This window comes from Dermacentor andersoni, chromosome 10 (genome assembly GCF_023375885.2).
Source record: "Dermacentor andersoni chromosome 10, qqDerAnde1_hic_scaffold, whole genome shotgun sequence".
NCBI classification, from domain to species: domain Eukaryota; kingdom Metazoa; phylum Arthropoda; class Arachnida; order Ixodida; family Ixodidae; genus Dermacentor; species Dermacentor andersoni.
The window spans coordinates 45,952,724-45,962,293 of NC_092823.1; the positions used below are offsets into that span (position 1 = coordinate 45,952,724).

A 9,570-nucleotide genomic window follows, 5' to 3' on the forward strand; every position below is an offset into this window, starting at 1 on the left:
CAAACTTAAATTCCCTTGAGTAGCAACTTAGCGCGTTCTGGCAGTAAGGTACTCTGCGGTCTTCAGGCAATAGTTGCACGCTGAAAGTATTGTTTATTCTAGTGTAACTATCCACTATGAAAAATTTTAGAATGACCTTACACCGTGTAATATTTGCAACTGAAGACACTAATGCAGCAGGCATCACGAAACTGTATAAGTTATCATATTGCTAGCGAAATGACATCCGCAATACGAAGGAGATTTCCGACACTTCGTATATTGCGTTTGTGCTATTTGTAACTAGTTTTCTGACGCACATAACATTCTAAAGATACTTCTTGTAATTAGTGACAATCATGTTGTCGCAACTCGCACGGAACATAGAATTCAATTACTTAAATTTTATGTCAGTTTTTCTGCTTCCCCAAAGCGCAACAGAAAAGGTTCTTTTAAACAAATAACTATTGTCGATACAATTCCACCGATATTCTTCTAAGTTAGTAGCAAATAATAACGTGCCTAAACTAGAGTAGGAAACTTTGGCAACCCGTAACACATGCTCACGAACGTCTTTGCATTTGAAAGTCCCTACTTAAATATTGTTACAGTTGCGAGCTGCGCAAGAATGATCTTTGGCTGCTATTTTGAAATAGGTTATACTGTTCCACATGATTAGTTCTGAAACATATTCCACTAAACACTTTTGCATTACTTACTGTACTTAATAATTTATTTATTTTCCATAGAAAACATGATATAATATTTAAGAATATATGTATACATATGCATTCTTGTGACCAATATATCGCTACTGCTCGTTCCTCACGGAACAATATGTTTCTTCTAGGATCATTGAAACGTATATAATATTTTGAGTGATATGGGTCAAACAACAAGCATTGTCCTGCTTTATTCCCAGAATCCATATGGGGTTCATTTTATTTCTGAAAAAGAAAGAAAAAAACACGTAAGTACGCATGGTGGGTCTATGTATCTTGAAATCAGGGACCCGATAGATTGCTGGGTTTGCTATTGACAAATCGCAAAACACTACACGAAATTGCTCCAAATCTTAATTGAGCAGAAGCTAGATTGTCAGCTTCCACAACGCATCAACTGCCCTATTACGTTGGTTGGCCTCAGAACTACTTTCACATAACACTTTTTGTATCGAAATAAGCCTGTGTCTTCTCGAACACGTTTGTGGGGAATCGATGACGAGGACGTATGCCACGTACTACTGCAACGTATCAAGTACGCTGCAGACAACACCTCCAACGAAAATATTGTTTAGCTGTTTCACGCCAAATGTTTTCACTTGCGAATCTGTTACGCCCAGGACCATTGGAAGCGCCGCATGGCAAAACAGTAAAACACTTCAACGCTGCTTTGAGGACATGAACCTTTGTTTATTAGGACACCGTGCGTAATGCTGTCTCATTCAGGATTTTGAGACTTCAGTACGTCGCACATCTGCGGAATTTTGTGGCTTTGTGGCTCAACTGTCTCATGGCCATTTCGTCACAAGAAGCACTGCGAGGTTATTCAACGAAGTGGACAGACATTACTTCTTGAATGTGAAGGGTTTGCATACGTTCTGATGGTGAGCTAGACAGGCACGCTTGACAAGCAAGCTAGACAAGCAAACAAAGGGCCTCGTGCTACAACAGACACGTGTATAAAGTTGAGTTCTAGTATTGTGCGGTGACAAATAAAATGCATGCTTTTATTTAGGCTGCAACGGGGGCTACGTTCCGCTCAACATACAAAGAAATGGCAAGATTACTGAGTTTTTCGTTTGCGACTTTGATTTTATAGCTTTCTTTTGCGTGTGTAGTTAAACACTTGGCAAACGTTCGCCCCTTTGGGATTCGCAGTGGGCTCATTCCTGTTTATGCGTACGTCACCGCTGTCAAGAAAGGCTTGCAGGCACAGATATCACGGTCAATATAGCCAACGTAAAGAATAATGTCACCCTTGTTTTTCAGCTAGAAAGTTTTCATCACGACGGTGACGGACATTTTGAAGCGTTAATTTCGCAGGAGGATAAGAAAATATGCTCTGATTCACTATAGAGGTTATAATTGCACGCACCTAAAATTTTTGTCCCGAAGAGATTCATTCTGTAAACCTGTATAAGCTAGATTAAGATTCTAGAGGTGCCTGAAACTGGTAGTACAGCATCAGACAACAAAGCAGACACAACTGCAGCCCTGTGTTTTAGGTGGCCTTATAATAATGTTAACTATTCATTTCGTACGCTAGAAAATATAAGACAGGCACACACAAATATACATACATAGTCTTAGATATCACAGATATAATACTAGAATACAACTGTTACGTAAAAATAAGCAGCGACGAATGATCAAGGGAATATCTGCTAGTGTGGTCAAGTGATTCTCATGATTCATGACAATGGGGACCCACTAAGAAACGTTCGCCTTCAATCTAAACTCACTGTACAGAGTACGTTTAGGAAATTAATTTTTTTACATGAAGTTCAGGTAGCAGGTATCAGTATTGCCTGTAATACGCACAAATTACCCTGAAATATGTCTAATTCAGCAGCAGCCAAGTTCTTACAAGCGTCCTTTGTTGATACGAAGCAAGCAATAGAATCGTATTTGCTGTCAAATTTGGGGACACAAATGCAAAACGCGCATCTCTTACCTGCGCATTTTCTTGCATGCAGATAATAAACATAGCGCCTATGTCGCCACCTTCCACATCCAGTATATATCATTACTGGATAACTTCTTCCCCAGCGGTCGTAATAATAAGTAAACCAGTATGAGTAACATCCGTTTCCTTTATAGAGCCAATAGTAGCAATCCCTTTTCTGCGGCCGAGGTGCAGCTCCTGAAACTAGACACAAGAAAACGGTGAACAACAATAAATACTGATTATGGCTGACTTCCCTCTATCCTTCCTCCTCAACTGCTAAGAAATTTACACCCAGTGCCAGTTACGTCAAAACTATAGACAGGACAAAAGTGCCGCCTCTCTGAGAAAGTGACAGTTTTCAATTGAAGAAGCCTGCATCGGTACACTATGGCACAAGAGATAAGAGCGCTTAAGACAAACATGTGAAGCTTGTCTGCAGGTTTATAGATTGAAAAAAGTATTTTGTACTCATGAACGTTTTATTGAATAGGACATAACTTTTCTTTTTTGGTCAGAGTAACATCTAAGGAACACTCTTAGACGAGTGAAATGCGTCGTAGTCACTTATTTTGCTAGCATTTGAAGGGCTACCATCCATGAGGCACATAACGAAGTAGCTTCTGCAAATAGGTGCAGAGCTTTATTTCAATATACTCTGTCTGTTACAATATACTCGCTCTGTCTATTTTATGAAGCATTCAGAAAGGATTACTAACAGGATATTTAATGCAGTATCACTAGGAGCATCAAAGTGGAGAAAAGTGCATGCGTCTGAAATGTGGGAAGGCGGTCAATTGCTAGAGATAGGTCACACACACACACACACACATTATATATATATATATATATATATATATATATATATATATATATATTTAACACAATAACATCATCCAACAATATATATATATATATATATATCGTGTGAGCTCCTGAGCAACACCTTGCAATGTGGTGTACGTGGTTTAAATCATGGATCGGAGAGTCAAAGAAGTACGACGTAGTGATACCTCAATTCTCTCGCATATGACGCTAATCTCCGCCAAATTTTTCTATTTTTTGGACGCTGGATGCAATATTCCAGCTTTTCTCGCTCACTCATTTCACGCACACACCATTTATATCACAGTGCAGTTCCCAGTTGAACCTTTTCCATGCCTATATGCACTTGGTTATTGATATTGCATATATGCATAAAACATAGATTGCATTAAGACTGTTATTTAGTACGCTCATGGTATTTGGTCTTTGTTATAATTCAGTTGCCACGAAAAATATGTGTTTAAAATTGCAGGAGTATATGTTGTACTGGTAATTTTGTTAGACAACTTCTCAATACATCGAGATAAAAACACCTTTGTATCGTTTATTCGCATCACACAATGCCCTTGACTCACCTCCGACATTCGCTCCACAGTTAAAAGTATTTCAATGACACTTTGGCACCGTCTCAAAAGGTAATCAATACTCCCCAAGACGGCGCGACGAAATCTTAATTCTGCTGCTTTGAAGTGCTGCATGCCGGACGTTTAAACCTTTGAGATTATACTCTCAAGCATCGGAGGGACTTAAATATAGCGCAAGAACAGGTTTTCTAAATCCAGTTTAGGTTTTGTTTCTGTGGAGGTTACTTTGCTGTGACGCCATGACACAAACATGTAGTGACGTGGGAGCAGGACATTGCGACGTTATGGCACTCGCTGTGGTTCGCATGGGCGCATACTGTACTGCCATTAAATACGGCGGCAGCAAATGTAGCAGCCTAGCAGGCTACTGAGGAGACCGGAGTAAATGTAAAAATGTCGCAGTGCCCTGCCGCCACTTGACATTCGGCTGCGTCATGACCTTCCGACACAGTGGAAACGAAACCAAAGCAGGCCGTACAAAAACTATAGCATTGAAAATTTAGGGCCTTCTGAAACTTGCCAGCATGTTAGCTTGAGTTTAAAGGTGTAGGGCTTTCGGTTAGCTCAGAAATGTAATCAGCCGAAATTGTTTCACTACATGGTTAAGCTTTATAAAGGGAAAAGTTACCGAGTATATAAACGGTGAACTCGAATAAATTGCCCCTGCGATACTTTTATATGTATCATAAATATTGATTTTTAGTAGACACCGGTCTAAGACTTATGCAGGCCACTTGAGGCAAGTGAATTTCGGCTATAATGAAGCTGTATTAAAGAATACGATTCCCTGCTACTCACTTGGTGGGCAAGTCCTTATGCATTCGTCTTGTGAGTGAAACAAATTTTTGTTTTCTCGGCAAACAAAATTTATTTCACATTCATTAGTCTCAATATTGAAGCTCCATTTTCGGAGCACAATGCTGCAATTTTCCACTGTTGGAGTCTCCTCGCAGGCAGGGTTTCTTGACCTGGCCGCTACGTGCGGGAAAAGAAATGTTTGGCTAACATTACACAAAAGAAAATGCCTAAGCACAGTTCATCCGATATGCAGCAAAACAACTCGGACAAGACGCGAATTTTCGGTGAGGTAGAATACCAAGCTAATTTTCATAAACTACTCATATTCAGCAAAATTTATGGAGAAGTACTTTTGAAAAACCAAAATTTAGTGAATGGAATTAGTTTCTTCAGAATTAACTATACCCCTAGTAACACCGTGTGCCAACCAACAAGTACAAATTTTCTATTCACAATTGCCACTAATTATACATAAGCTTGCCGCAATAAGTAATACAATTTACACGCTTATCTAGAGAAAGACGCGTTATACACGAGTTAGAGAAACATCTACCTGTATAAAAGGACGACGTAATGGGCGGCAACAAAAATGCCGTGCCATTGTCTTCTTTTATTTTTGCACCAGGCGATCAGATGACGGGGAGCGCTTGTGACTGGTATTGCCGAAATATTTTAATAGAAAAGAAAGCGGATACCGTAAATAATAATGGAATCAGGGTATTGAACAAATAAAGGTAACCAACGAAGTGCTTAAAATGTACTTGGAAGTTACCAGGGCTGCATTTCATACGCATAGCTATTAAGTCAAAGGAGCCTTTTGGGTGCAAGTAGAGATAATGTGAAAGGAGAGCATTAGGAATGGAAAGGAGCATTAGGAATGGGAGACTGGTAAAAGAAAAACTAGTGCCAGAGCACAGCACGTGTAGAATAGGGAGACACTCACTGGGCTAAGGCACTGCCACACTCAAAAACAAAACATAAAATGAAAGAGGGCATATCGGTTCGAAACGGTTGCAGTTAACGTCGCCATAGTATACTGCGCTAGTTCTGTGCTTTTTTTTTCGATCAATTCAGTGCGCGCAAGAGATAAGAAAACTAAAGACTATAACAGATGGTCCCGAAGACTCCCGTGACCCATGTTCACTCAATGAGCGCGAGTGGTCGCGATCACAACGCTAGCGTCATAGTGTTACTACGCACTCCGTCGCATTATATATGCAAGAAATGTTATTTTCCATCAAGCTGCACAGAACTCTTCGTGGTGATGATTAGTGACTTTTAAAAGGCAAGCTCAGGCGCAATAACCTTTGTGGTCTGTTTTGCTTATACTTGGGGCTTCCAATAATTTTGTCTTTTTGAAATGTTTCCATTGAGCGCCTGTTTCTGCACTTGATGAGTAAGTATGAGTTGCGTGTTTATCTTTGGTTTTGTTTCAGCTTGAGTAGTTTCTCGTTGTGTCAATTATTGGTGCAGAAGTAATTTTTTTCATTGGCTACCAAATAGCCCAACGTGAGCATATTGCGCACAACTTGCGCACAACATGTCGAAATGCGTGTACTCATTGGCTGCCCTAAGGATCCTTTTCTAAGCGCCGCCCTACTGCATAAAAAGGACGCAACCTATATAAACTTTACAAATAACCCATGCGTCATCTAAAACCATTGTCACTATGGCCACGCTCAATCCATTTCCAAGCGATATAGCTTAGCGGATACAAAGGTCCCTTTGGTAGATAACAGTGCATCTGCAAGTATTATTCGTGTACGTTGGTCTGCGGACGTTGTATTTCCAGACGCTGCAAGAAAAGCTTGAAGTCATGGCTAAACGATACGAAAATATAGTTTAAAATGCGAATTCTCGGAAATGCTTCTTTTCGCGCGAACGCCGCACATGTACGTAAGGAAACCCGCACGCCTGGTGCTGCCCCAGAAATTTCACTTACAATGCCCTTTGTGCTCGAAAGGAGTACCTGTCATGCGCACTGCCAGTGGGCCAGGTATAGACCCTCCTTTATAACTGAAGGCTTAAATATTTGTGTGCGAGGGAATATGCGCCGTCCATTTTCATGAAATTTAGAGATTTGAAAAGATTCGTTTCCCTGCACACGAAGTATATTCCCGTGTAAATCGGGAACTTACTGATTTCAGAGGTTATTTACTTGCAGTATAAGCCTTGGTAGACATGTTTTTTTCAAGAAACACAACTATAGCAGTTTTGACTATTGATTCCTTTCACCAGATTTTCCGTAACTCCTTATGGTGTTAGCCAAAGTTTCGACCGCTGATGATACTATGATATAGAAAAGATTTCCGCCGGGGGAAATACAAATACAAAGTAATAACAAATTGAAAGGTTGACTTGAGCTTCAATAGTACTTGCATGCGGGAAATCTGCAAACATAGAATGGTGTCAGATAGTGCAGGAGGAATAATTACCGACTGAGGAGAATTGCATTCGTCTTGCCGGGCTCATGAAGGTAGGCCGAGGTTGATAATCTGGATAGCTCTCTGATCAAGTGAAATAGCGATGCGGTAGGCAACGAAACGCCAGTTTGGACACTGCGAAAAGGTTTCAGTGATAGCGAACACATGTGTGGGCTTACGGTATACAGGCATCAGAGCAGGGGAAACGGGCAGTACGTGTGATCGGACATTTAGCAGGGAAGGCCAAACTGCACTGGACATCTATATTGGGCATACCTAAACCCGGTGGCCGAACATCCCTTGTTCGACCACGGCTGATCGTTCAGCGAAGCGGCCCGCCGAAGTAATAAAATTATACCAACCGCACGATACTTGACGCATTTATTGATATTTTCTCTAGTAGCTGTCTTTTATAACCGCCAACAGAAAGACTCGGGCATTGCTCTTGCTCAGAAAAGTAGTCGCTACGAACAAAATGTTTTACGCAAGTGTCATTGCGCAAGCTCATACATTATAATGGTTTTCATGCCAGCGAAACATTAAAATAGCTTATACACCACACACTAGGGTGCACTAGAACAAATCACAAAACACGGGCTGCTAATGTGTTCACGAAAAGAAGGTTATTGGTTCAAAAACATATATTGCTCACCGCTGCTGTGCTCCCAGAAAGCGACATATATGACCAGTAGCGTTGCGGTTATAAATGTCGCATCCATTTCTTTTTTCCTGTGAGCTTCATAGGCCGAAGCGTTAAATATCAGTTTGCTGAGACGTCACGCAGGTCGTATAAGGCTGCCTTTAGTACGTTCTGCTGAGCAAGCGAAACAATAATTTTCCGTTCCGAAGCAGGAGGAGGGGGGGGGGGGGCGGAACAAAAGAGCAAATTCTTAGCTTCTGCTCTTTCCCCTTTCTTATAATTGCATGCTTCCTGATGCTGAACCCATTGTCCAACGTCACCGAAGCAGAGCGCTAACGCAAGTGTTCTGCGTCAAACGAGCACGCCGTGGACGCTCTAGGAGAGCAAACTGCACAGATGCCAGAAGTCCATGCATCCAATGAGGCTCTCTATATGAGCAAAGAATTGCCAATGCCCGATGTTCAGTAAAAGGGCAATGCGCCGCAGCTGCTTCTTGCACGTCTGGAATTGCTGTAAACACGAACCCGTTGCTTCGCACGCCGGCGGCGACAGGTGTTGCCGAGGCTAGGCTACGCCCTTGCTAAGACATTTGTGAAATAAATAACCGGTAAACAAAATAACACAACTTTCAGCAATTGCAAGCAATTGCTATCTGATATATATCTCGGAAAACCGAATGCACAGAAGAATATGCAAACTCGATCTCAGTAACAAATCAAACAAAGAAGTGCACCACCAGTAGTTGGGAAGGCCTTCACATCATTTTAATCGTGCATTAGTGGATACAATACTGTGCTCAGATATGCTTGGTTCTCCGTGTGCGCAGATACGTACCTTTCTTTCAGCTCTTTTGATTGTAGTTGCCTGTCGGCAACGTTTTATTTTTACATGACGATGACACCCTTGCCTCTTTTGCACCATTTCAGCCTCTTGCCAACGCCCTCTACTTCTTTGAGGCGTCATGTTAGACCCACAGGGCGTTTACTTCATAATTGTTATTTGTACAGTTGCACTACGTATACCATTAAACATCAGGAGTTCTTAATAAGGACATTTGTTCATAAAATCTAATTTCGAGAAATACGATAGCGCCATATCCAAATATCCAACATAATACCGAATATTCCGCATTTAAAAAACTTTAGGAGCAATTCTACTACGTGGATGTGGATGAATAGCGAAGCTGGACCATGACGTACAGGGCTAGACAAGGGTAGATGTATTCAGCATGAAATGCTTTTAAATCCCGTTGTCGGCAACTTTCAAGTCACCTTGAGCCAAAAGGAAGAGCTGTTATCCGGGCACTCAAACGAGAACATCCAGGCAAATTGCTGACAAGGAAATTTATTCACCCGTAGGCACGCTTACAACTGTGGTATGAACGAAAAATACAATATAAGGTACAGCACATGTAATACATCATACTTGATGTAAACAAAACAGATTAGCAAATGAAATAATAAATGGTCAAAAAAAATCAAATTATGGGGTTTTACGTGCCAAAACCACTTTCTGATTATGAGGCACGCCGGAGTGGAGGACTCCGGAAATTTCGACCACCTGGGGTTCTTTAACGTGCACCTAAATCTAAGTACACGGGTGTTTTCGCATTTCGCCCCCATCGAAATGCGGCCGCCGTGGCCGGGATTCGATC

At 41.3% G+C, this 9,570-nt stretch overlaps 1 long non-coding RNA gene across 1 annotated transcript; it reads right to left on the reverse strand.

The window, feature by feature from the left end:
* Positions 1 to 694: 694 nt before the first annotated feature.
* LOC126543139 (uncharacterized) lies at positions 695 to 8,247 on the reverse strand. Its single transcript, XR_008608812.2, has 4 exons — positions 7,929 to 8,247; positions 4,854 to 5,030; positions 2,656 to 2,850; positions 695 to 926 (listed from the first exon to the last, which is right to left on the reverse strand). It is a non-coding gene; the product is annotated as an uncharacterized lncRNA (long non-coding RNA).
* Positions 8,248 to 9,570: the final 1,323 nt, after the last annotated feature.